Genomic DNA, 27,778 nt, shown 5'->3' with positions numbered 1-27,778 from the left:
TGGCTCCATGGCCCTTCCTCTAGGCTTTCAAGTCCTTGTATATATTCAGGTGTTTTACCTGGGAAGGGCGGGAACAGTTCAGCAGCAACTGGCCTGGGGCTCAGCTCACGTTTACTCACAGATGCCTCGGCACGGTGCCCCAGCTTTGCAATGAGGACGCTTGTTGTGTGGGGGCTGCTGGCTGAATGGGAGACGATTCCCCACCACTGACCAACTTCAGAATTGTTTACAACTGGAGCAAGTGCCCTGATACGGTTTTCCTCTGAGTAACTGGTGGGTTCTGTTTTTTTTTTTCTCTTTTTTGTTTTTGGTTCAAGGTAGATTTTATTCCTCTTTTTTGTATTTACAGATATAAGCATGGAAATAATTTATTCATATAAATGTATGTGAAGGGAATAATTGTTTTTTCTGTTTTATTTTTTAAATTTTATTTCTTTTTAATTTTGAATTTTATTTTATATTTTTATACAGCAGCTTCTCATTGGTTATCTATTTTATACATATAAATGTTTACATGCCAATCCCAATCTCTCAACTCCTCCCACCACCACCCCTCCAAGAGCTTTCCCCCCTTGTTGTCCATACGATTGTTGTCTACATCTGTTGCTCTATTTATGCCTTGCAAAACGGTTAATCTGTACAGTTTTTCTAGGTTCCACATATATGCATGAATATACAAGATTTGTTTTTCTCTTTCTGACTTACTTCACTCTGTATGACAGTCTCTAGATCCATCGACGTCTCTACAAATGACCCAATTTCATTCCTTTCATGGCTTAGTAATATTCCATTTTATATATGTACCACATCTTTATGCATTCGTCTGTCTGTGGGCATTTAGGTTGCTTCCATTACCTCGATATTGTAAATAGTGATGCAATGAACATTGCGGTGAATGTCTCTTTTTGATTTATGGTTTTGTCTGGGTATATGTCCAGTCCTGGGATCGCTGTATCATATGGTAATTCTATTATTAGTTTCTTAAGAAACTCCATATTGTTCTCCATAGTGACTGTATCAACTTATATTCCCAACAATAGTGGAAGAGGGTTCCTTTTCTCCACACCCTTTCCAGCATTTGTTGTTTGTAGATTTTCAGATGATGCCCATTCTAACAGGTGTGAGGTGATACCTCATTGTTGAGTCCATTTCGTTGAGCAGGGGGTAGGTCTTGTCTATTACATATTTGGCTTATGGAACGGTATCTGTGCTAATTTCAATCTCTGGTTTTATGCAGCAACCCCTTAACTCACCTTTCCCTTTAAGCAAGCATAAGTTGGTTTTCTAATCTTGAGACCCTGTTCTGTTTTGTAATTCAGTTCATGTGTAGCCAAGTTTACATTCCGTGCATTAGTGATACCTTATGATGTTTCTTTTTCTGTGTGACTTATTTCACTTAGAATCATCATGCCTCAATCCACTCATTATGCTGGTACAGGCCTGGTGACACAGATTTCATTGCTGAGTGGTATTCTGTTGTACGTAAGTACCGCAACTTCTTTATCAATTATTTGTTCTCTGGGATATTTAACTCGTACTGTAGAAGAGGTTCCTGTAAACAGAGCCGTCCCAAATTTTGGGGTGGCTGTGTCTTTTTGATTTTAATTTCCCTAAGCTATAGGACCATAAGTGGAAATGCCCTAGACTCTGTTGCTTTGTTTTTCAGATGTATCAGGAAACACCATACACTTCTCCAGAGTGGCTGTTGGCAATTTACATCCCGCCATCAGCATAACAAGGCTCCTTTTTCCCCATGGCCTGTCTTGCCTTTCTGGATTTTACACTTTTCTCAGATGGCCCTTTAGACCGGGGGGAAGTGACACTTCATAGTAGTTCGCATTTCCATTGCAAGCTTGCTTGGTTTGCCAAAAAGGGCATATGTGTTTTTTCCTGAATATATTCAGGAACAAACTCATACGCCCTTTGTTGCCAAGTGCATCATTGTCGATGTTCTGCCTCTTTTCCTATGCTTTAAATGCAATTCCAGTCTACCTCCTGAAATCGGTTTCCTGAAATTCTGCCCCGCTTTCAAGTCCTCTTCGCAGCCTTACTTCAATATATTTTTGGACGTTATCTGTTATTTATAACTCTCCAGGTTTGTGAATTACAGGGTCCCTGAGCTCCTTTCTTCAACTCGCTTTCTTGTGAGCTGGCCGCAAACCCGCAAGACTGCTTCAGGCCCTAATCTGCTTCTGGCAGGGCACGCTGAGCCTTTGGTTAATTCCTCTTCCTGGTGGGAAATGAGTGTTAAATATACCCGTCCAGACACCTACCTCACTCTCAACCCCTTGGTGATGTGGGTCCTCTGGTTTGTGGCCACCTTTGCTGTGTTCCTCACCTTTCGATGATGTGGCCCCACTAGTGTGAGGACACTCCTGCTTGGTTCTCATCCACGTGGTTATGTGGACCCCCTGGTGAGAGTCTGTTCCTGGCTTTGTTCCTCACCCACCTGTGAGGGAGACCCTCTGCTGATAGGTCACTCCTGCATGGCTGGCACACATTGCCTTGGTGAAGTCAGCCGTGTGGTGGCAGTTGGAGCGTGCTGGGAATCTCCTCCCCCCGGTGATGAGGACCCTCTTGCGTCAGGCCCTAACTGCTGGACTCACCAACTTTTCTTAGGGAGCCCGGTGATGCTTTGGCACTCCTCTTAGGATCCCATCTCCATGGGGTTGTGGGCCTTCTGCTCTGAGGTCCCAATGGCTGGGTTGTTCACATTTTCATGATGTGGGCTCTCTGGTGTTCACAGAAGCCTGGATCCCATAGCCTCTGTGCTCTTGGCCGCCTGCTGGGAGGCTCCAACTGCTGGATTCCTCACTTTTTTAACTTTTTGGGCCCTCTGTTGTGAGGATCCTCCTGCCTGCCTCACTCCCATCCCCTTCGTGATGTGTGTCGTCTGGTTTGAGGCCACATGTGCTGGGTTCCTCACCTTTCGATGATGTGGGACCAATGGTCTTAGGAGACTCCTGCCTGGTTCACATCCCCTTGGTGATGTGGGCCCTCTGTTGAGAGTCTGATCCTGGCTGGGTTCCTCAACCATCTGTGAGGTGGGCCGTCTGCTGTGAGGTCACTGCTGCCTGGCTTGCTCACCTCGCCTTGTGGACATGAGCCCTCTGGTGGCACTTGGAGCCTGCTGGGAGCCTCCTCTCCTCGGTGATGAGGGCCCTCTGGCATCAGGCCTTAACTGCTGGGCTCCCCACATTTTGTGATGTGCGCCCAGTGGTGCGAGGACACTCCAGCCAGGTTCACATCCCCATTGGGATGTGGGCCTTCTGCTCTGAGGTCCCAAAGCCTGGGTTGCTCACAGTTTCATGATGTGGGCTCTCTGGTATTAGTTCACTCCTGCCTGCATCCCATAGCTTCTGTGCTCTGGGCCGCCTGCTGGGAGGTTCCAACTGCTGGATTCCTCACCTTTCTTATTCTTTGGGCCCTCTGATTTTAGGCTACTCCTGCCTGCCTCACTCCCATTCCCTTTGTGATATGTGTCCTCTGATTTGAGGCCACATGTGCTGGGTTCCGCACCTTTCGATGACGTGACCCCACTGGAGGGAAGACAGTCCTGACTGGTTCCCATCCCCTTGCTGATGTGGGCCCTCAGGTGAGAGTCTGCTCCTGGCTGGGTTCCTCACCCTTCTGTGAGGTGGGCCCTCTGCTGTGAGGTCAATCATGCCTGTCTGGCACAGGTCACCTTGGCGACGTGGGCCCTCTGGTGGCAGTTGGAGTGTGCTGGGATCCTCCTTCCCTCAGTGATGAGGGCCCTCTTGCCTTAGGCCATAACTGCAGGGCTCCCCACATTTTCTGATGTGCGCCAAGTGAGTGAGGAGACTCTTGCCAGGTTCCCATCCCCATGGCGATATGGGCCTTCTGCTCTGAGGTCAAAACGGCTGGCTTGCTCACAGTACCATGATGTGGGCCCTCTGTGAGTTCACTCCGGCAAGGATCCCTTATCATCGGTGCTCTGAGCCGCCTGCTGGGAGGTTCCAACTGCTGGATTCCTCAACTTTTTTATTCTATGTGCCCTCTGTTGTGAGGCTCCTCCTGCCTGCCTCACTGCCAGCCCCTTGGTGATGACTGTCCTATGGCTTGAGGCCACATGTGCTGCGTTCCTCACCTTTCGATGATGTGACCCCACTCGTGTGAGGACACTCCTGCCTGGTTTCCATCCCCTTGGTGATGTGGGCCTTCTGGTGACAGTCTTATCCTGGCTGGGTTCCTCACTCTTCTGTGAGGTAGGCCCTCTGCTGTGAGGTCAATACTGCCTGACTTGCACACATCACCTTGGTGACGTGGGCCCTCTGTTGGCACATGGAACCTGCTGGGAGCCTCCTGCCCTCGGTGATGACGGCCCTCTAGCATCAGGCTCTAACTGCTGGGCTCCCCACGTTTTCTGATGTGAGCCCAGTGATGCCAGGACACTCCTGTCAGGTTCCCATCCCCATGGGGATGTGGGCTTTCTGCTCTGAGGTCCCAATGCCTGGGTTGCTCACAGTTTCATGATGTGGGCTCTCTGGTGTTAGTTAACTCCTGCCTGCATCCCATAGCTTCTGTGCTCTGGGCCGCCTGCTGGGAGGTTCCAAATGCTGGATTCCTCACTTTTTTTATTCTTTGGGCCCTCTGTTTTTAGGCTCCTCCTACCTGCCTCACTCCCATCCCCTTTGTGATGTATGTCCTCTGATATGAGGCCACATGTGCTGGGTTCCTCACCTTTCGATGATGTGGCCCCGCTGGTGGGAGGACAGTCCTGACTGGTTCCCATCCCCTTGGTGTTGTGGGCCCTCTGGTGAGAGTCTCATCCTGCCTCGGTTCCTCACCCTTCTGTGAGATAGGCCCTCTGCTGTGAGGTCACTACTGCCTGGCTGGCGCATGCCACCTTGTAGACGTGGGCCCTCTGTTGGCAGTTGGAACCTGCTGGGAGTCTCCTCCCCTCAGTTATGAGGGCCCCCTGGCGTCAGGCCCTAACTGCTGGGCTCCTAACTTTTTCTGATATGTGCTAAGTGGTGCAAAGCCACTCCTGCCAGGTTCCCATCCCAATGGGGATGTGGGCCTTCTGTTCTGAGGTCTCAACAGCTGGGCTGCTCACAGGTTCATGATGTGGGCCCTCTGCTGTGAGTTCACTGCGGCCTGGATCCCATAGCCTCGGTGCTCTGGGCCACTTGCTGGGAGGTTCCAACTGCTGGATTCCTCAACTTTTATATTCTATGGACCCTGTGTTGTGAGGCCAGTCCTGCCAGCCTCATTCTGAACCCCTTGGTGATGTGGTTCCTCTGGTTTGAGGACACATGTGCTGGGATCCTCACCTTTCGATGATGTTGTCCCACTGGTGTGGGGACACTCCTGCCTGGTTCCCATCCCCTTGGTGATGTGGGCCCTCTGGTGAGAGTCTGATCCTGGCTGTGTTCCTCACCCTTCTGTGAGGTGGGCCCTCTGCTGTGAGGTCACTCCTGCCAGGCTGGCACACATCGCCTTGGCGACGTTGGCCCTCTGGTGGCAGCTGGAGCCTGCTGGGAGCCTCCTCCTCTCGGTGATGAGTGCCCTCTAGCGTCAGGCCCTAACTTCTGAGCACCCCACGTTTTCTGATGTGAGCCCAGTGATGCCAGGACACTCCTGTCATGTTCCCATCACCATGGGGATGTGGGCCTTCTGCTCTGAGGTCCCAATGTCTGGGTTGCTCACAGTTTCATGATGTGGGCTGTCTGGTGTTAGTTCACTCTGGCCTGGTTCCTCTAGCCTCTGTGCTCTGGGCCGCCTGCTGGGAGGTTCCAACTGCTGGATTCCTCACCTTTCTTATTTTTGGGCCCTCTGTTATGAGGCTCCTCCTGCCTGCCTCACTCCCAGCCCCTTGGTGATGGGTGTCCTATGGTTTGAAGCCACATGTTCTGGGTTCCTCACCTTTAGATGATGTGGCCCTACTCATGTGAGGACACTCCTGCCTGGTTCCAATCCATTTGGTGATGTGGGCCCTCTGGTGCGAGTCTGATCCTGACTGGGTTCGTCACACTTCTCTGAGGTGGGCCCTCTGCTGTGAGGTCATTCGTGCCTGGTTGGCACACATCGCCTTGGCGACGTCAGCCCTCTGGTGGCAGTTGGAGCCTGCTGGGAGCCTCCTTCCCTTGGTGATGAGGGTCCTCTGGCGTCAGGCCCTAACTGCTGGTCGCCCAAAATTTTCTGATACGTTCTCAGTGGTGCGAGGACACTCCTACCAGAATTCCATCCCCATGGGGATGTGGGCCTCCTGCTCTGAGGTCCCAATGGCTGGGTTGCTCAGTTTCATGACATGGGCCCTCTTCTGTGAGTTCACTGTGGCCTGGATCCCATAGCCTCGGTGCTCTGGGCCGCCTGCTGGGAGGTTCCAACTGCTGGATTCCTCACTTTTTTATTCTATGTGCCCAGTGTTGTGAGGCTACTCCTGCCTGCCTCACTCCGAGGTCCTTGGTGATGTGGGTCCTCTGGTTTGAGGACACATGTGCTGAGTACCTCAGCTTTCGATGATGTGGCCCCACTGATGTGAAGACACTCCTGCCTGGTTCCCATCCCCTTGGTGATGTGGGCCCTCTGGTGAGAGTCTGATGTTGGCTGGGTTTCTCACCCTTCTGTGAGGTGGGACCTCTGCTGTGAGGTAACTCCTGCCTGGCATGCTCACGTTGCCTTGGCAATGTGAGCCCTCAGGTGGCAGTTGGAGCCTGCTGGGAATCTCCTCCCCTCAGTTATGAGAGCTCTGGATAAAACACATATGCCCTTTTTTGCCAAGTGCATTATTTTCCAAGTTCTGTCTCTTTTCCTATGCTTTAAGAGCTACTCCCGTGTACGTTCTGAAATCAGTTTCCAGCAATTCTGCCCCGCATTCAAGTCCTCTTCGCAGCCTTACTTCAGTATAATTTTGGATGATAGCTGTCATTTATAACTCCGCAGGTTTCTGAATTACAGTGCCCCTGAGCTCCTTTCTTCAACTCGCTTTCTTGTGAGCTGGCCGCAACACCGCAGGATCTCCTCAGGCCCTAATCTAGTTCCAGCATGGCACGCGGAGCCTTTGGTTCATTTATCTTCCTGGTGGGAAATGAGAGTTAAATTTGCCCGTCCAGACACCTCCACCTAGTCTCTCATTGGTTCTCCCTATTCCTGTTCATTTTCCACAGAAATTGCAAACTGGGCCAAACAGGAGGTTAAAGGCACTGACTCTCCAAGTGGGGAGAGTGTTAGTAAAGCGTCTGGAATGTTGCACCCGAGTACCAGGGGACGAAAACTGAGACACATTTGAACACGTTTCCCGATCACACGGTGGATCATACTCTGGGTTCCACATGCATGTTTTAGCTGAAGGAAGAATCCCTTAAACCTGGAGAGTTGAGACCCATGGAATGGGTACCATGCAATATGACTTCAAAGGGTCTGCATTTGCTCACTGAACCTCACCAATCCTATCACTGCTGCGTTTATGCCACTGTACACACGCTTGATTCTCTTTCGGAGACATATAAATCCATAGGTTTTAAGATTCTTACTAGTCAGGTATATTCTTAGGCGTTTAATATGGGGTGTTGAGTCCACTTAGTTGAGCAAGGAGTAGCTCTTGTCTATTACATATTTGGCTTATGGAACGGTATCTGTGCTAATTTCAATCTCTGGTTTTATGCAGCACCCCAACTCACCTTTCGCCTTAAGCAAGCATAAGTTGGTTTTCTACATTTGAGACCCTGTTCTGTTTTGTAATTCAGTTCCTGTGTAGCCAAGTTTACATTCCGTGTATTAGTTATACCTTATGATGTTTCTTTTTCTGTGTGACTTATTTCACTTAGAATCATCGTACCTGAATCCACTCATTATGCTGCTACGGGCCTGATGACATAGATTTCATTGCTGAGTGATATTGCATTGTACGTAAGTACCACAACTTCTTTATCCATTTTTCGCTTTCTGTGATATTGAACTTGTACCATAAACGAGGTTCTTGTAAACAGAGCCGTCCCATCTTTGGGGTGGCTGTGTCTTTTTGATTTTAATTTCCCTAAGCTATAGGACCATAAGTGGAAGTGCCCTAGCCTGTGTTGCTTTCTTTTTTAGATGTTTCAGGAAACACCATACACTTCTCCAGAGTGGCTGCTGGCAATTTACATCCCGCCCATCAGCATAACAAGGCTCCCAGTTCTCCATGGCCTGTCCTGCCTTTCTGGATTTTACACTTTTTTCAGATGGCCCTTTGACCGGGGTGAAGTGAGACTTCATTGTAGTGCAGAATTCCTTTGGGAGCTTGCTTGGTTGGCCAGAAAGGGCGTATGCGTTTCTTCCTGAATATATTCCGGAAAAAACGCATACGCCCTTTTTGGCCAAGTGCATCATTGTCGACGTTCTGAGTGTTTTCATATGTTTTCAGTGCAATTCCTGTCTACCTCCTGAAATCGGTTTCCTGCAGTTCTGCCTTGCTCTCAGTGCCTCTTCATAGCCTTACCTCAATATACTTTTGGAGAATAGTTGGCCTTTATAACTCTGCAGGTTTTTGAATTGCAGTGGCCCTTAGCTCCATTTTTCAGCTCTTATTTTTGTGATCTTGCCTCATATCCACAGGATTTCTTCAGGCCCTATTCTTCTTCTGGGGCGCCTTGCTCTGCCTTTGGTTAATTCTTCTTCCTGATGTGAAATTAGAGTGACATGTGCCCATTGAAACCGCTACAGCTATTTTCTCACTGGTTCCCCCTATTCCCATTCATCCTCTGCACTAACTGCAGACTGTGCGATACCGGAACTTAAAGGCATTGACTCTCCATGTGGAGATGTTGTTAGTAAAGTGGCTGGAATGTTGATCCAGAGCCCCAGGAGAGGAAAATGAGGTGCATTTTAGAAACCTTTCCCGATCATATGGTATACCATCCGCTGGATTTCCCATGCATGGTTTAGCTGTAGGAAGATTCCCTTCAACTTGGAGTGTTGGGACCCTTGGAATAAGTAGCATGAAGTATTGTATTAAACTTTCGGCAGTTGCTCACCAAAGCTCTCCAATCCTTTCAGCCCCAAGTGTCCAGCCTTATGTCTTATCCAGCTGTGGGTTTATATGTGGTCATTCCAGGTTGCATCACAGCCCCTGAGCGAATTTTGTAAGAATTTTTCTCTCTTTCATTGTTTCTGCGTTTTGGTTTTAAAATTTATTTCTATAATGGGGTTTAGCTCATTTTCACTGCTGTGTTTGTGCCGCTCTGCGCACACTTGATTCCCTTATGGAGATATATCAATACATGGGTTTTAAGATTCTTATTACTCAGATATATTTCTCTGCGGTGTATAGGGTGTGTTGAGGCCAGTTCATTGAGCGAGGTGTAGATCTTGTCTGATACCTATTTGGTTTATTGAACGGTATCTGTGCTAATTTCAAACTCTGGTTTTATGCATCACCCCACCTCTCCTTTCCCCTTAAGCTGACATAAGTGTGTTTTCTAAATGTGAGACACTGTTCTGTTTTGTAATTCATTTTTTGTGCAGCCATATTTATCCTCCCTCTATAAGTGATATCTTATGATATGTTTCTTTTTCTGTTTGACTTATTTCAAGTAGTATTATCGGACCTCAATCCACTCTTTATCCTTCTACTAGCCTTATTACATTGATTTCATGGTGAAGAGATATTCCATTGTACATAAGTACCACATTTTCTTTATCCATTGTTCTCTTTCCTGGGATATTTAAGGTGTACTGAAGTTGAGGTTCTTGTAAACAGAGTAGCCCTAAACTGTGGTGTGCTTGTGTCTTGTTGATTTTTAGACTTCCCTAGATATACTCCCGTGATTGGAAGTGCCCTATGCTCTGTCGCTCTGTTTTTTAGATGATTTAGGAACCACCATACACTTCTCCAGAGTGGCTCTCGGCAGTTCACACACTGTCCATCAGCGTATAAAGGCTCCCTGTTCTCCATGGCCTGTCCTGCATTTCTGGTGTTTACAATTTTTTCGGATGGCCCTTTTGACCGGTGGGAAATGAGACTTCTTTGTTGTGCACATTTGCATTGCTTGCTTGCTTGGTTGCCCATAAAGTGCGTATGCGTTTTTTCCTGGATATATTCAGGAAAAAACGCATACTCCCTTTTGGGCCAACTGCATCATTGTCGAAATTCTGCCGCTTTTCATGTGCTTTAAAGGCGAGTCCAATCTATCTCTTGAAATCTGTTTCTTGCAATTCTGTCTTGCATTCAGATCCTCTTCTTTGCCTTACCTCAACATATTTTTGGACGTTAGTTTTCATTTATAACTCTGCAGGTTTGTGAATTGCAGTGACCCTGAGCTCCATTTTTTAAGTTGCTCTTTTGTGAGCTGGCCTCAAAACCGCAGGATTGCTTCAGGCCCTATTTTGGCTCCGGCGAGGCGGGCTGAGCCTTTTTTTAATTCTTATTCTTAATGGGAAATTAGAGTGACATGTGCCCGTCCAAACCCCTACAACTATTCTCTCATTGTTTCCCCCTCTTCCCGTTCATCCTCCTCACAATTTGCAAAATGTGTGAAACAGAAGTTTAAATGTGCTGATTCTCTAAGTGGGGAGATTCTAAGTAACGTGGCTGGAATGATGAACAGGAGCACCAGGAGAGGATAAATGAGGTGCATTTTAGACACATCTCCCGATCACATGGTGTACAGTCCTCTGGGTTTTCCATGCATGTTTTAGCTGTAGGAAGATTCCTTGAACCTGCAGATTTGGGACCCATTGAATGGGTACCAGGTAGTATTACTTTAAAGGGTGTGCATTTCCTCACCCAACCTCACATTTCTCTTAGCATGAACAGTTTCCAGCCTTATGTCTCATCCTGCTGTGGGTCTAGATGTGTTCAATCCATGTTGCATCACCGTCCCTGAGGAAAAGTTGTAAGAGGTTTTCTCTGTCTCTCTGTCGTTTATTTTTTTCAATTTATTACTATATTGGTTACAGCTGATTTTCAAAGCTCTGTTTCTTGCTGTTGTACATCCACTTGATTCACGTACAGAGAGACATCAATAAATTCTTTTTCAGATTCTTACCAGTCATAGATATTCTTTTCCGGTGACTTGAGTGTGCTGAGTGCAGTTCTTTTAGCTACCGTGTAGGCCTTGTTGATTATCAGTTTGGTATTTGGAATGGTATCTTTGCTAATTTCAACCTCCTGGATGATGCCTCACCCCTCCCCACCTTTCCCGTTTAGCAGCCTTACGCGTTTTCTACATATTTGACTATGTTTTTGTTTTGTAATTTATTTCATGTGTAGCCATTTTGGATTCCACCTTTAAGTGATATCTTATGATATGTGTCTTTTTCTTTTTGAATTATGTCACTTAGAATGATCATACGTAACTCCTCTGGAGTTGTTACAACTGGCCATATTTCATTGATTTCCAGGCTGAGTAATATTCCACTCTACATAAGTACCACATCTCTATCCATTTTTTCCCTCCAGAGACATTTAAGTTATATCCTAGTCGAGGATCTTTTAAACAGAGAAGCAGTAAACATTGGGGTGCCTGTGTCCTCTCGATTTTTGTTTTTCCCAAGATATACGCCCATGAGTGCAAGTGCCCTATGCTCTGTAGCTCATTTTTTAGATGCTTTAGTAAACACAATACACTTCTCCAGAATGGCCGTTGGCAATATACATTTCCACTATAAGCCTCACAGGGCTCCCTCTTCTCCTTGCCCTGTCCTGCATTTCTGGCGTTTACACTTTATGAGGATGTCTCTTCTGACTGATGCGAAGTGATATCTTTTGTAGTATTGATTTCCAGTGCCCACCTGTTTGGTTGGCTAAAAAAGTGTATGCCCTTTTCTTGAATATATACAGAAAAAAACGCATACAGCCTTTTTGGCCAACTGCAATGTCGGCAATGTTCAGCCCCTTTTCTTGTGCTTAATGGCGAGTCCTTTCTACCTCCTCAAATCCCTTTCCTGCCATTCTCCCTTGCTTGCCAATCCTTTTCTTTGACTTTCCTCAAGACATTTTTCAGTGATAGATATTTTCAACTCTGCAGTTTCGTGAATTTTACTGCCCCTGAGTTCCATTGTTCAACTTGTGTTTATGGGAACTGGCCACAAAGCAGTGGGATTTCCTCAAGCCCTATACTGTTTCCATGGGCAACCCTAGCCTTTGGTCAATTCATCTTCCTGATTGGAAATTAGAGTGACATGTGCCTGTCTGAACACCTAGGACTTGTCTCTCATTGTTCCTCATCCTTCCGCTTCATCCTCTGGACAAATTCCAAACTGTACGCAACAGGATGTTGACAGTGTTGACATCTCCAAGTGGGGAGACTGTTAGTAAAGACGCTGGAGGGGTGAACCCGAGCACCAGGAGATGAGGAGATGAGATGCCTTTTCCAAACTCTTCCCGATCAGACGGTATACCATCCTCTGGGTGTGACAGACATGTTTTAGCAGTAGGAAGAGTCCCATTCATGTAAGGAGAACACCAGGGCTTTTTCAAAATCAGTGTCTCCCCGAAACCCAAACTGGGGAGTTTTTTAAGCTACGGCTACACATATGTTCATTAAGGGCCTTGGGAAGTAGGCAGAGTCCAAACTTTAGATGACTGAAGTCTTCAGGGTCAGAAGCACTCACCACCGGCTTCCCTTAGGTTACACTTTAACTGTCATTGATAGATGATGTCAATAAAAATATCTATTCTTTTTCCGATTATTTCCCCTTATAGGTTATTGCACAATATTGAGTGTAGTTCCCTGTGCTATACAGTAGTTCCTTGTTGATGATCTATTTTATACATAGCAGTGTGTATGTGTTAATTCCAAACTGTTAATTTATCCCTCCTCCCACCTTTCCCCTTTGGTAATAATAAATTATAAGATTTTATACTTCTCAGAAATGGGGGAGCTGAAAGAGAGGTATCATTTTCAATGGAAAAGCATTTAAAACAAGATTGAAGCTTTAACCAAGATTATTAGATGTACATCCTTGGAAAGAAATCACTTCATTTCTCTAATATTGACCTGACAAATAAGACAAACCTTTTCACTGAACTTGCTTATAATAAAGTGATGGAAATATCAAATGGAAGTGTTAGAAACATCTTATTTTACCCGAGCCTTATAAACTGTTCTATGTTAACTACAGTTTGGCTCACACATCTGTTCATTGAAGTTACAATAGTCTCAATTTCTGTTACTGATCCTCCAGAGTGGACCCCAACAAGGGTCCCCCTGCCCAGTGTCATTGGGGCCAACAGATCGAGACTGAGTTTGGTTCCCAAGCAAAGGAAACTTTATATTTTCATCAGAGAATGGAGAGGTGAGAGCATGCACTACCCCGTGGGCTGTGGGCTGGGCTGCTGTGTAGAGATCCTGTCAGAGTCAGTGAGAGGGAGGGGGCGGAGCTCTCAAGGGCCGGGTTGGCTGCAGCTTAGGCTCTATATCTCGGAGTCTGCACTGGGCCCCAGGAGCTGAGGTGTCGACCCAGCCATTCTGCACCAGGAAATCTGGTCTGAAGTGCCGGGTGTGGAACCTCTGCATGCGGGACCCTAGGAGCACGTGAAATTAGACAAAGCACAAAGGATAAAAAAGGTCAGACTTGACTTTATTGCCCACATTCTATTTTTATCTCCCAGGGATTTTTAATGGGCTTTGCTGGGGACAAACCCCTCCTCTGCCTTTTGTCCCGTTCCTCATTCTTGGAGTGCTGAGGGTGCAGACCCTTCTTCTGTAACTGCTGAGTGCTGAGTTGGGAGCCCTCATACCAGGGGACGAGGGTCAGAACTTCTCCCCAGCAGCCTCCAGGTGACGTTGATTGGCCCCAGGACCCCTGCCTCCCTGCTCGTCCGCCTGAGCACCAGCATTGGAAGTGTTATAGATTCTAATGACCTTTAAGGGTCCAGGAAAGAGATGTGCAGAGACGCTGTGGGGGCCGGTTTCACCCCGCCCCACATTTGTTCGGCCACCTTAGGCTGACCGTTTCTGCCAGCCTAGATGCTCTGACCAGTAGTCTGCTCTTTCTTCAATTAGGCCCCTGAATTAACGTAAAAACAGCACCAGGTGTCAGAGCCCTGCCCGCTCAACTCCCAGACAGTCCAGGGTCAGTGGTGATCAAGGACCATGATGGCCACTGAGTCAACAGCCTTTTGAAGTAAACAGGAGTCCAGCCGGTCTTATTGGCCACCATCATCACGGTGTCTGTAAGCTTTTCTATGGTGACAGTGTGATATACGGTTCCCCCGCCAAGATTATTAGCTCCCCTCCGGGTGCAGGAAGTCCTGCAAGCAGTAGTCTACTCCTTCGGGACACACTATTGTTGTTTTATGAGAGAAACTCCAGGTCAAGTGATGTTCACACGAGTCGTCATGGTGCCCTGTTGCCCCCGGTTATCTCTCTGGATGTTGGAGTTGGAGGGCCTCCTCACTCGAGGTCGGTGTGCCCACGGAGCGAACCCTGCAACTTCAGGGCATGGTTGGTGATTAGGATCACCACGTGGGGTCCTTTTCCCTTAGGAGGGAGGTGGCCTTTTGGGCTGCTGATTTCCAGGTTTTTAGATACCGCCAGTATCTTGGCCAGATGTGGCAGTGGGCCAAGCCCTTTGGTGACTGTAGTTTATCCTACCTGGATGGCATTCTTGCGTTGTTCCATTTCAAGTGGTCCCAGTTTTTGCACTAATTCTCCAATGGCGATTCACCTTTCACCGGGAATGGAAAGGTCAAAGGGTTTAGCTCAATTAGGGAGTTCCAGGGCAAGGGTCTGAATTGACTGCTCTTTCCATTCTTGAAAGGCCACTTCTGGATTCTGTTCAAAAGGATCATCATCTTTTCCTTTCAGTGTTTCATATAGAGGCCCAGCTAGTAGACTGTAGTTAGGGATCCAGAAGCAGCAAACCCTGGCCTCCCCAGGAACCCCTAAGCTGTCTTCTAGTTTTAGAAAGGGGTAAGGCTGCAAATGGTTTCTTCCCTTTCCTGGGATGGGCTTCTCTGACCTTGTGTGAGAATGAAGCCCAGGCAGGTCACTGCAGTCTGTGATATTTGAGCTTTTTCTTGGACAACTTCTATCCTTTATTGGCTTGGTAGTTCAGAGGCCTCCTTAGTAGGGCTGGCGATCAGAATGTCGTCTGCATATTGAAGGAGGGTTTCCTTTTCCAGAGGTAGAACTTTTCGGTCTTTAGCTAAGCTTTCCCCAAAGATGGTGTGGGAATTTTTGAACCCTTGGGGCAAGACGGCCCGGAAGTATTGTTTTAGTTGTATGTTGAGTCCTGCCACTCACAAGCCAAAATTTCTTGTGACTCTGGGACTAATGGAATACAAAAGAAGGCATCATTGAAGACTAATACAGAATACCATGTCCTGGTGGTTGGTAGAATGACCAGCAGGGTGTAGGAATCAGGAGCAACTGGAGGTATATCCTCGGTGGCTTCACTGACTGTCCTGACATCCTTTACCAGGTCCCCAGCAGCCCATGGGGCTCTCGTGGTCAGGCCAATCCCAGGATATGGAGCTCTCCTGGGCAGGTACCCCACCCCCAACCCAGCCCACGGGGCTCTCATGGTCAGGCCCCTCCCAGGATACAGAGCTACCCTTGCAGGTACCGTGGCAGGGCTGGGCACACAGGAACCGTGCACATAGCCCTCATTGAAGAGCACCCCCAGCTCACCTGTCGCTCAGAGCTGACACAGAGCACCTCAGAGCAGGACTTGAACTAACAAACAGCAGCTCCGACAGGTCTGTGACCCTGGGCATCACTCTGTGTGGCCTCCCTCCACCTGGTCTTCCAGAGACTTCCACTGCACCCAGGGCACCAGGCCTCTGTCTCCAACCACCACCCACCCCTCCTCTCCCTGACTCCTGGGTTCCTCTCATTAGGAGAGGGTTTTCTTGAAGTTGTCTCCCACTCATGGGCCAGATAAAATGATTAGAAAACAAGCCAAAGCTGCAGCCCCTTGTCTATCCTGACTCTCAGGAGCCCACACCTGTTCCTTGGACCTGGCTGGTTCAGCAAGTTCCATTTTCTGCAACTGTGAGCCCCTGAGGGGTGATGATTGGTTACCTGGGCAGCCTTACCATGCCGGCCAGCCCTCCCCAGGTGTGCCTGGGTTGAGATCAATATAAATACCACTCCAGGCAGCAAAAGCCCCTGCAGCTGTGCCTGACGCCATTTTCTCTGCCCTGTCAGCAGTCTCGGGGCTGGGCTGGTGGGAGGGAGTGAGAGGCCACGGCTTTGTGGGTGGCCCAGTGTGAGTGGGGCTCTGCTGGACTTTCTGCAGCAGTTGCCAGGCTGCCACCTGCTAAAGAAGAGGATGTGTCACCCATACCTGCTGCTGGAATTTCTCCCTGGGCAGAGGTGAGGAAGGAAAAAAGCAGTGGGGGCAGGGACAGGACGGGTATCTCAGGCAGGGAAATGGAAATCTTCCAGAAGAGCACCCAGGGCCAGGACCATCCTGGCTGGCCTGCAGGCACCAAGTCAGCTGGCATGCTGTCACTCGTGTGGCTCCATGGCCCTTCCTCTAGGCTTTCAAGTCCTTGTATATATTCAGGTGTTTTACCTGGGAAGGGCGGGAACAGTTCAGCAGCAACTGGCCTGGGGCTCAGCTCACGTTTACTCACAGATGCCTCGGCACGGTGCCCCAGCTTTGCAATGAGGACGCTTGTTGTGTGGGGGCTGCTGGCTGAATGGGAGACGATTCCCCACCACTGACCAACTTCAGAATTGTTTACAACTGGAGCAAGTGCCCTGATACGGTTTTCCTCTGAGTAACTGGTGGGTTCTGTTTTTTTTTTTCTCTTTTTTGTTTTTGGTTCAAGGTAGATTTTATTCCTCTTTTTTGTATTTACAGATATAAGCATGGAAATAATTTATTCATATAAATGTATGTGAAGGGAATAATTGTTTTTTCTGTTTTATTTTTTAAATTTTATTTCTTTTTAATTTTGAATTTTATTTTATATTTTTATACAGCAGCTTCTCATTGGTTATCTATTTTATACATATAAATGTTTACATGCCAATCCCAATCTCTCAACTCCTCCCACCACCACCCCTCCAAGAGCTTTCCCCCCTTGTTGTCCATACGATTGTTGTCTACATCTGTTGCTCTATTTATGCCTTGCAAAACGGTTAATCTGTACAGTTTTTCTAGGTTCCACATATATGCATGAATATACAAGATTTGTTTTTCTCTTTCTGACTTACTTCACTCTGTATGACAGTCTCTAGATCCATCGACGTCTCTACAAATGACCCAATTTCATTCCTTTCATGGCTTAGTAATATTCCATTTTATATATGTACCACATCTTTATGCATTCGTCTGTCTGTGGGCATTTAGGTTGCTTCCATTACCTCGATATTGTAAATAGTGATGCAATGAACATTGCGGTGAATGTCTCTTTTTGATTTATGGTTTTGTCTGGGTATATGTCCAGTCCTGGGATCGCTGTATCATATGGTAATTCTATTATTAGTTTCTTAAGAAACTCCATATTGTTCTCCATAGTGACTGTATCAACTTATATTCCCAACAATAGTGGAAGAGGGTTCCTTTTCTCCACACCCTTTCCAGCATTTGTTGTTTGTAGATTTTCAGATGATGCCCATTCTAACAGGTGTGAGGTGATACCTCATTGTTGAGTCCATTTCGTTGAGCAGGGGGTAGGTCTTGTCTATTACATATTTGGCTTATGGAACGGTATCTGTGCTAATTTCAATCTCTGGTTTTATGCAGCAACCCCTTAACTCACCTTTCCCTTTAAGCAAGCATAAGTTGGTTTTCTAATCTTGAGACCCTGTTCTGTTTTGTAATTCAGTTCATGTGTAGCCAAGTTTACATTCCGTGCATTAGTGATACCTTATGATGTTTCTTTTTCTGTGTGACTTATTTCACTTAGAATCATCATGCCTCAATCCACTCATTATGCTGGTACAGGCCTGGTGACACAGATTTCATTGCTGAGTGGTATTCTGTTGTACGTAAGTACCGCAACTTCTTTATCAATTATTTGTTCTCTGGGATATTTAACTCGTACTGTAGAAGAGGTTCCTGTAAACAGAGCCGTCCCAAATTTTGGGGTGGCTGTGTCTTTTTGATTTTAATTTCCCTAAGCTATAGGACCATAAGTGGAAATGCCCTAGACTCTGTTGCTTTGTTTTTCAGATGTATCAGGAAACACCATACACTTCTCCAGAGTGGCTGTTGGCAATTTACATCCCGCCATCAGCATAACAAGGCTCCTTTTTCCCCATGGCCTGTCTTGCCTTTCTGGATTTTACACTTTTCTCAGATGGCCCTTTAGACCGGGGGGAAGTGACACTTCATAGTAGTTCGCATTTCCATTGCAAGCTTGCTTGGTTTGCCAAAAAGGGCATATGTGTTTTTTCCTGAATATATTCAGGAACAAACTCATACGCCCTTTGTTGCCAAGTGCATCATTGTCGATGTTCTGCCTCTTTTCCTATGCTTTAAATGCAATTCCAGTCTACCTCCTGAAATCGGTTTCCTGAAATTCTGCCCCGCTTTCAAGTCCTCTTCGCAGCCTTACTTCAATATATTTTTGGACGTTATCTGTTATTTATAACTCTCCAGGTTTGTGAATTACAGGGTCCCTGAGCTCCTTTCTTCAACTCGCTTTCTTGTGAACTGGCCGCAAACCCGCAAGACTGCTTCAGGCCCTAATCTGCTTCTGGCAGGGCACGCTGAGCCTTTGGTTAATTCCTCTTCCTGGTGGGAAATGAGTGTTAAATATACCCGTCCAGACACCTACCTCACTCTCAACCCCTTGGTGATGTGGGTCCTCTGGTTTGTGGCCACCTTTGCTGGGTTCCTCACCTTTCGATGATGTGGCCCCACTAGTGTGAGGACACTCCTGCTTGGTTCTCATCCACGTGGTTATGTGGACCCCCTGGTGAGAGTCTGTTCCTGGCTTTGTTCCTCACCCACCTGTGAGGGAGACCCTCTGCTGATAGGTCACTCCTGCATGGCTGGCACACATTGCCTTGGTGAAGTCAGCCGTGTGGTGGCAGTTGGAGCGTGCTGGGAATCTCCTCCCCCCGGTGATGAGGACCCTCTTGCGTCAGGCCCTAACTGCTGGACTCACCAACTTTTCTTAGGGAGCCCGGTGATGCTTTGGCACTCCTCTTAGGATCCCATCTCCATGGGGTTGTGGGCCTTCTGCTCTGAGGTCCCAATGGCTGGGTTGTTCACATTTTCATGATGTGGGCTCTCTGGTGTTCACAGAAGCCTGGATCCCATAGCCTCTGTGCTCTTGGCCGCCTGCTGGGAGGCTCCAACTGCTGGATTCCTCACTTTTTTAACTTTTTGGGCCCTCTGTTGTGAGGATCCTCCTGCCTGCCTCACTCCCATCCCCTTCGTGATGTGTGTCGTCTGGTTTGAGGCCACATGTGCTGGGTTCCTCACCTTTCGATGATGTGGGACCAATGGTCTTAGGAGACTCCTGCCTGGTTCACATCCCCTTGGTGATGTGGGCCCTCTGTTGAGAGTCTGATCCTGGCTGGGTTCCTCAACCATCTGTGAGGTGGGCCGTCTGCTGTGAGGTCACTCCTGCCTGGCTTGCTCACCTCGCCTTGTGGACATGAGCCCTCTGGTGGCACTTGGAGCCTGCTGGGAGCCTCCTCTCCTCGGTGATGAGGGCCCTCTGGCATCAGGCCCTAACTGCTGGGCTCCCCACATTTTGTGATGTGTGCCCAGTGGTGCGAGGACACTCCAGCCAGGTTCACATCCCCATTGGGATGTGGGCCTTCTGCTCTGAGGTCCCAAAGCCTGGGTTGCTCACAGTTTCATGATGTGGGCTCTCTGGTATTAGTTCACTCCTGCCTGCATCCCATAGCTTCTGTGCTCTGGGCCGCCTGCTGGGAGGTTCCAACTGCTGGATTCCTCACCTTTCTTATTCTTTGGGCCCTCTGATTTTAGGCTACTCCTGCCTGCCTCACTCCCATTCCCTTTGTGATATGTGTCCTCTGATTTGAGGCCACATGTGCTGGGTTCCGCACCTTTCGATGATGTGACCCCACTGGAGGGAAGACAGTCCTGACTGGTTCCCATCCCCTTGCTGATGTGGGCCCTCAGGTGAGAGTCTGCTCCTGGCTGGGTTCCTCACCCTTCTGTGAGGTGGGCCCTCTGCTGTGAGGTCAATCATGCCTGTCTGGCACAGGTCACCTTGGCGACGTGGGCCCTCTGGTGGCAGTTGGAGTGTGCTGGGATCCTCCTTCCCTCAGTGATGAGGGCCCTCTTGCCTTAGGCCATAACTGCAGGGCTCCCCACATTTTCTGATGTGCGCCAAGTGAGTGAGGAGACTCTTGCCAGGTTCCCATCCCCATGGCGATATGGGCCTTCTGCTCTGAGGTCAAAACGGCTGGCTTGCTCACAGTACCATGATGTGGGCCCTCTGTGAGTTCACTCCGGCAAGGATCCCTTATCATCGGTGCTCTGAGCCGCCTGCTGGGAGGTTCCAACTGCTGGATTCCTCAACTTTTTTATTCTATGTGCCCTCTGTTGTGAGGCTCCTCCTGCCTGCCTCACTGCCAGCCCCTTGGTGATGACTGTCCTATGGCTTGAGGCCACATGTGCTGCGTTCCTCACCTTTCGATGATGTGACCCCACTCGTGTGAGGACACTCCTGCCTGGTTTCCATCCCCTTGGTGATGTGGGCCTTCTGGTGACAGTCTTATCCTGGCTGGGTTCCTCACTCTTCTGTGAGGTAGGCCCTCTGCTGTGAGGTCAATACTGCCTGACTTGCACACATCACCTTGGTGACGTGGGCCCTCTGTTGGCACATGGAACCTGCTGGGAGCCTCCTGCCCTCGGTGATGACGGCCCTCTAGCATCAGGCTCTAACTGCTGGGCTCCCCACGTTTTCTGATGTGAGCCCAGTGATGCCAGGACACTCCTGTCAGGTTCCCATCCCCATGGGGATGTGGGCTTTCTGCTCTGAGGTCCCAATGCCTGGGTTGCTCACAGTTTCATGATGTGGGCTCTCTGGTGTTAGTTCACTCCTGCCTGCATCCCATAGCTTCTGTGCTCTGGGCCGCCTGCTGGGAGGTTCCAAATCCTGGATTCCTCACTTTTTTTATTCTTTGGGCCCTCTGTTTTTAGGCTCCTCCTACCTGCCTCACTCCCATCCCCTTTGTGATGTATGTCCTCTGATATGAGGCCACATGTGCTGGGTTCCTCACCTTTCGATGATGTGGCCCCACTGGTGGGAGGACAGTCCTGACTGGTTCCCATCCCCTTGGTGTTGTGGGCCCTCTGGTGAGAGTCTCATCCTGCCTCGGTTCCTCACCCTTCTGTGAGATAGGCCCTCTGCTGTGAGGTCACTACTGCCTGGCTGGCGCATGCCACCTTGTAGACGTGGGCCCTCTGTTGGCAGTTGGAACCTGCTGGGAGTCTCCTCCCCTCAGTTATGAGGGCCCCCTGGCGTCAGGCCCTAACTGCTGGGCTCCTAACATTTTCTGATATGTGCTAAGTGGTGCAAAGCCACTCCTGCCAGGTTCCCATCCCAATGGGGATGTGGGCCTTCTGTTCTGAGGTCCCAACAGCTGGGCTGCTCACAGGTTCATGATGTGGGCCCTCTGCTGTGAGTTCACTGCGGCCTGGATCCCATAGCCTCGGTGCTCTGGGCCACTTGCTGGGAGGTTCCAACTGCTGGATTCCTCAACTTTTATATTCTATGGACCCTGTGTTGTGAGGCCAGTCCTGCCAGCCTCATTCTGAACCCCTTGGTGATGTGGTTCCTCTGGTTTGAGGACACATGTGCTGGGATCCTCACCTTTCGATGATGTTGTCCCACTGGTGTGGGGACACTCCTGCCTGGTTCCCATCCCCTTGGTGATGTGGGCCCTCTGGTGAGAGTCTGATCCTGGCTGTGTTCCTCACCCTTCTGTGAGGTGGGCCCTCTGCTGTGAGGTCACTCCTGCCAGGCTGGCACACATCGCCTTGGCGACGTTGGCCCTCTGGTGGCAGCTGGAGCCTGCTGGGAGCCTCCTCCTCTCGGTGATGAGTGCCCTCTAGCGTCAGGCCCTAACTTCTGAGCACCCCACGTTTTCTGATGTGAGCCCAGTGATGCCAGGACACTCCTGTCATGTTCCCATCACCATGGGGATGTGGGCCTTCTGCTCTGAGGTCCCAATGTCTGGGTTGCTCACAGTTTCATGATGTGGGCTGTCTGGTGTTAGTTCACTCTGGCCTGGTTCCTCTAGCCTCTGTGCTCTGGGCCGCCTGCTGGGAGGTTCCAACTGCTGGATTCCTCACCTTTCTTATTTTTGGGCCCTCTGTTATGAGGCTCCTCCTGCCTGCCTCACTCTCAGCCCCTTGGTGATGGGTGTCCTATGGTTTGAAGCCACATGTTCTGGGTTCCTCACCTTTAGATGATGTGGCCCTACTCATGTGAGGACACTCCTGCCTGGTTCCAATCCATTTGGTGATGTGGGCCCTCTGGTGCGAGTCTGATCCTGACTGGGTTCGTCACACTTCTCTGAGGTGGGCCCTCTGCTGTGAGGTCATTCGTGCCTGGTTGGCACACATCGCCTTGGCGACGTCAGCCCTCTGGTGGCAGTTGGAGCCTGCTGGGAGCCTCCTTCCCTTGGTGATGAGGGTCCTCTGGCGTCAGGCCCTAACTGCTGGTCGCCCAAAATTTTCTGATACGTTCTCAGTGGTGCGAGGACACTCCTACCAGAATTCCATCCCCATGGGGATGTGGGCCTCCTGCTCTGAGGTCCCAATGGCTGGGTTGCTCAGTTTCATGACATGGGCCCTCTTCTGTGAGTTCACTGTGGCCTGGATCCCATAGCCTCGGTGCTCTGGGCCGCCTGCTGGGAGGTTCCAACTGCTGGATTCCTCACTTTTTTATTCTATGTGCCCAGTGTTGTGAGGCTACTCCTGCCTGCCTCACTCCGAGGTCCTTGGTGATGTGGGTCCTCTGGTTTGAGGACACATGTGCTGAGTACCTCAGCTTTCGATGATGTGGCCCCACTGATGTGAAGACACTCCTGCCTGGTTCCCATCCCCTTGGTGATGTGGGCCCTCTGGTGAGAGTCTGATGTTGGCTGGGTTTCTCACCCTTCTGTGAGGTGGGACCTCTGCTGTGAGGTAACTCCTGCCTGGCATGCTCACGTTGCCTTGGCAATGTGAGCCCTCAGGTGGCAGTTGGAGCCTGCTGGGAATCTCCTCCCCTCAGTTATGAGAGCTCTGGATAAAACACATATGCCCTTTTTTGCCAAGTGCATTATTTTCCAAGTTCTGTCTCTTTTCCTATGCTTTAAGAGCTACTCCCGTGTACGTTCTGAAATCAGTTTCCAGCAATTCTGCCCCGCATTCAAGTCCTCTTCGCAGCCTTACTTCAGTATAATTTTGGATGATAGCTGTCATTTATAACTCCGCAGGTTTCTGAATTACAGTGCCCCTGAGCTCCTTTCTTCAACTCGCTTTCTTGTGAGCTGGCCGCAACACCGCAGGATCTCCTCAGGCCCTAATCTAGTTCCAGCATGGCACGCGGAGCCTTTGGTTCATTTATCTTCCTGGTGGGAAATGAGAGTTAAATTTGCCCGTCCAGACACCTCCACCTAGTCTCTCATTGGTTCTCCCTATTCCTGTTCATTTTCCACAGAAATTGCAAACTGGGCCAAACAGGAGGTTAAAGGCACTGACTCTCCAAGTGGGGAGAGTGTTAGTAAAGCGTCTGGAATGTTGCACCCGAGTACCAGGGGACGAAAACTGAGACACATTTGAACACGTTTCCCGATCACACGGTGGATCATACTCTGGGTTCCACATGCATGTTTTAGCTGAAGGAAGAATCCCTTAAACCTGGAGAGTTGAGACCCATGGAATGGGTACCATGCAATATGACTTCAAAGGGTCTGCATTTGCTCACTGAACCTCACCAATCCTATCACTGCTGCATTTATGCCACTGTACACACGCTTGATTCTCTTTCGGAGACATATAAATCCATAGGTTTTAAGATTCTTACTAGTCAGGTATATTCTTAGGCGTTTAATATGGGGTGTTGAGTCCACTTCGTTGAGCAAGGAGTAGCTCTTGTCTATTACATATTTGGCTTATGGAACGGTATCTGTGCTAATTTCAATCTCTGGTTTTATGCAGCACCCCAACTCACCTTTCGCCTTAAGCAAGCATAAGTTGGTTTTCTACATTTGAGACCCTGTTCTGTTTTGTAATTCAGTTCCTGTGTAGCCAAGTTTACATTCCGTGTATTAGTTATACCTTATGATGTTTCTTTTTCTGTGTGACTTATTTCACTTAGAATCATCGTACCTGAATCCACTCATTATGCTGCTACGGGCCTGATGACATAGATTTCATTGCTGAGTGATATTGCATTGTACGTAAGTACCACAACTTCTTTATCCATTTTTCGCTTTCTGTGATATTGAACTTGTACCATAAACGAGGTTCTTGTAAACAGAGCCGTCCCATCTTTGGGGTGGCTGTGTCTTTTTGATTTTAATTTCCCTAAGCTATAGGACCATAAGTGGAAGTGCCCTAGCCTGTGTTGCTTTCTTTTTTAGATGTTTCAGGAAACACCATACACTTCTCCAGAGTGGCTGCTGGCAATTTACATCCCGCCCATCAGCATAACAAGGCTCCCAGTTCTCCATGGCCTGTCCTGCCTTTCTGGATTTTACACTTTTTTCAGATGGCCCTTTGACCGGGGTGAAGTGAGACTTCATTGTAGTGCAGAATTCCTTTGGGAGCTTGCTTGGTTGGCCAGAAAGGGCGTATGCGTTTCTTCCTGAATATATTCCGGAAAAAACGCATACGCCCTTTTTGGCCAAGTGCATCATTGTCGACGTTCTGAGTGTTTTCATATGTTTTCAGTGCAATTCCTGTCTACCTCCTGAAATCGGTTTCCTGCAGTTCTGCCTTGCTCTCAGTGCCTCTTCATAGCCTTACCTCAATATACTTTTGGAGAATAGTTGGCCTTTATAACTCTGCAGGTTTTTGAATTGCAGTGGCCCTTAGCTCCATTTTTCAGCTCTTATTTTTGTGATCTTGCCTCATATCCACAGGATTTCTTCAGGCCCTATTCTTCTTCTGGGGCGCCTTGCTCTGCCTTTGGTTAATTCTTCTTCCTGATGTGAAATTAGAGTGACATGTGCCCATTGAAACCGCTACAGCTATTTTCTCACTGGTTCCCCCTATTCCCATTCATCCTCTGCACTAACTGCAGACTGTGCGATACCGGAACTTAAAGGCATTGACTCTCCATGTGGAGATGTTGTTAGTAAAGTGGCTGGAATGTTGATCCGGAGCCCCAGGAGAGGAAAATGAGGTGCATTTTAGAAACCTTTCCCGATCATATGGTATACCATCCGCTGGATTTCCCATGCATGGTTTAGCTGTAGGAAGATTCCCTTCAACTTGGAGTGTTGGGACCCTTGGAATAAGTAGCATGAAGTATTGTATTAAACTTTCGGCAGTTGCTCACCAAAGCTCTCCAATCCTTTCAGCCCCAAGTGTCCAGCCTTATGTCTTATCCAGCTGTGGGTTTATATGTGGTCATTCCAGGTTGCATCACAGCCCCTGAGCGAATTTTGTAAGAATTTTTCTCTCTTTCATTGTTTCTGCGTTTTGGTTTTAAAATTTATTTCTATAATGGGGTTTAGCTCATTTTCACTGCTGTGTTTGTGCCGCTCTGCGCACACTTGATTCCCTTATGGAGATATATCAATACATGGGTTTTAAGATTCTTATTACTCAGATATATTTCTCTGCGGTGTATAGGGTGTGTTGAGGCCAGTTCATTGAGCGAGGTGTAGATCTTGTCTGATACCTATTTGGTTTATTGAACGGTATCTGTGCTAATTTCAAACTCTGGTTTTATGCATCACCCCACCTCTCCTTTCCCCTTAAGCTGACATAAGTGTGTTTTCTAAATGTGAGACACTGTTCTGTTTTGTAATTCATTTTTTGTGCAGCCATATTTATCCTCCCTCTATAAGTGATATCTTATGATATGTTTCTTTTTCTGTTTGACTTATTTCAAGTAGTATTATCGGACCTCAATCCACTCTTTATCCTTCTACTAGCCTTATTACATTGATTTCATGGTGAAGAGATATTCCATTGTACATAAGTACCACATTTTCTTTATCCATTGTTCTCTTTCCTGGGATATTTAAGGTGTACTGAAGTTGAGGTTCTTGTAAACAGAGTAGCCCTAAACTGTGGTGTGCTTGTGTCTTGTTGATTTTTAGACTTCCCTAGATATACTCCCGTGATTGGAAGTGCCCTATGCTCTGTCGCTCTGTTTTTTAGATGATTTAGGAACCACCATACACTTCTCCAGAGTGGCTCTCGGCAGTTCACACACTGTCCATCAGCGTATAAAGGCTCCCTGTTCTCCATGGCCTGTCCTGCATTTCTGGTGTTTACAATTTTTTCGGATGGCCCTTTTGACCGGTGGGAAATGAGACTTCTTTGTTGTGCACATTTGCATTGCTTGCTTGCTTGGTTGCCCATAAAGTGCGTATGCGTTTTTTCCTGGATATATTCAGGAAAAAACGCATACTCCCTTTTGGGCCAACTGCATCATTGTCGAAATTCTGCCGCTTTTCATGTGCTTTAAAGGCGAGTCCAATCTATCTCTTGAAATCTGTTTCTTGCAATTCTGTCTTGCATTCAGATCCTCTTCTTTGCCTTACCTCAACATATTTTTGGACGTTAGTTTTCATTTATAACTCTGCAGGTTTGTGAATTGCAGTGACCCTGAGCTCCATTTTTTAAGTTGCTCTTTTGTGAGCTGGCCTCAAAACCGCAGGATTGCTTCAGGCCCTATTTTGGCTCCGGCGAGGCGGGCTGAGCCTTTTTTTAATTCTTATTCTTAATGGGAAATTAGAGTGACATGTGCCCGTCCAAACCCCTACAACTATTCTCTCATTGTTTCCCCCTCTTCCCGTTCATCCTCCTCACAATTTGCAAAATGTGTGAAACAGAAGTTTAAATGTGCTGATTCTCTAAGTGGGGAGATTCTAAGTAACGTGGCTGGAATGATGAACAGGAGCACCAGGAGAGGATAAATGAGGTGCATTTTAGACACATCTCCCGATCACATGGTGTACAGTCCTCTGGGTTTTCCATGCATGTTTTAGCTGTAGGAAGATTCCTTGAACCTGCAGATTTGGGACCCATTGAATGGGTACCAGGTAGTATTACTTTAAAGGGTGTGCATTTCCTCACCCAACCTCACATTTCTCTTAGCATGAACAGTTTCCAGCCTTATGTCTCATCCTGCTGTGGGTCTAGATGTGTTCAATCCATGTTGCATCACCGTCCCTGAGGAAAAGTTGTAAGAGGTTTTCTCTGTCTCTCTGTCGTTTATTTTTTTCAATTTATTACTATATTGGTTACAGCTGATTTTCAAAGCTCTGTTTCTTGCTGTTGTACATCCACTTGATTCACGTACAGAGAGACATCAATAAATTCTTTTTCAGATTCTTACCAGTCATAGATATTCTTTTCCGGTGACTTGAGTGTGCTGAGTGCAGTTCTTTTAGCTACCGTGTAGGCCTTGTTGATTATCAGTTTGGTATTTGGAATGGTATCTTTGCTAATTTCAACCTCCTGGATGATGCCTCACCCCTCCCCACCTTTCCCGTTTAGCAGCCTTACGCGTTTTCTACATATTTGACTATGTTTTTGTTTTGTAATTTATTTCATGTGTAGCCATTTTGGATTCCACCTTTAAGTGATATCTTATGATATGTGTCTTTTTCTTTTTGAATTATGTCACTTAGAATGATCATACGTAACTCCTCTGGAGTTGTTACAACTGGCCATATTTCATTGATTTCCAGGCTGAGTAATATTCCACTCTACATAA

This window comes from Leucopleurus acutus (genome assembly GCF_964270905.1).
Source record: "Leucopleurus acutus genome assembly, chromosome: 1".
Classification (NCBI taxonomy): Eukaryota; Metazoa; Chordata; class Mammalia; order Artiodactyla; family Delphinidae; genus Leucopleurus; species Leucopleurus acutus.
Note: the sequence above shows the minus strand (reverse complement) of the source record.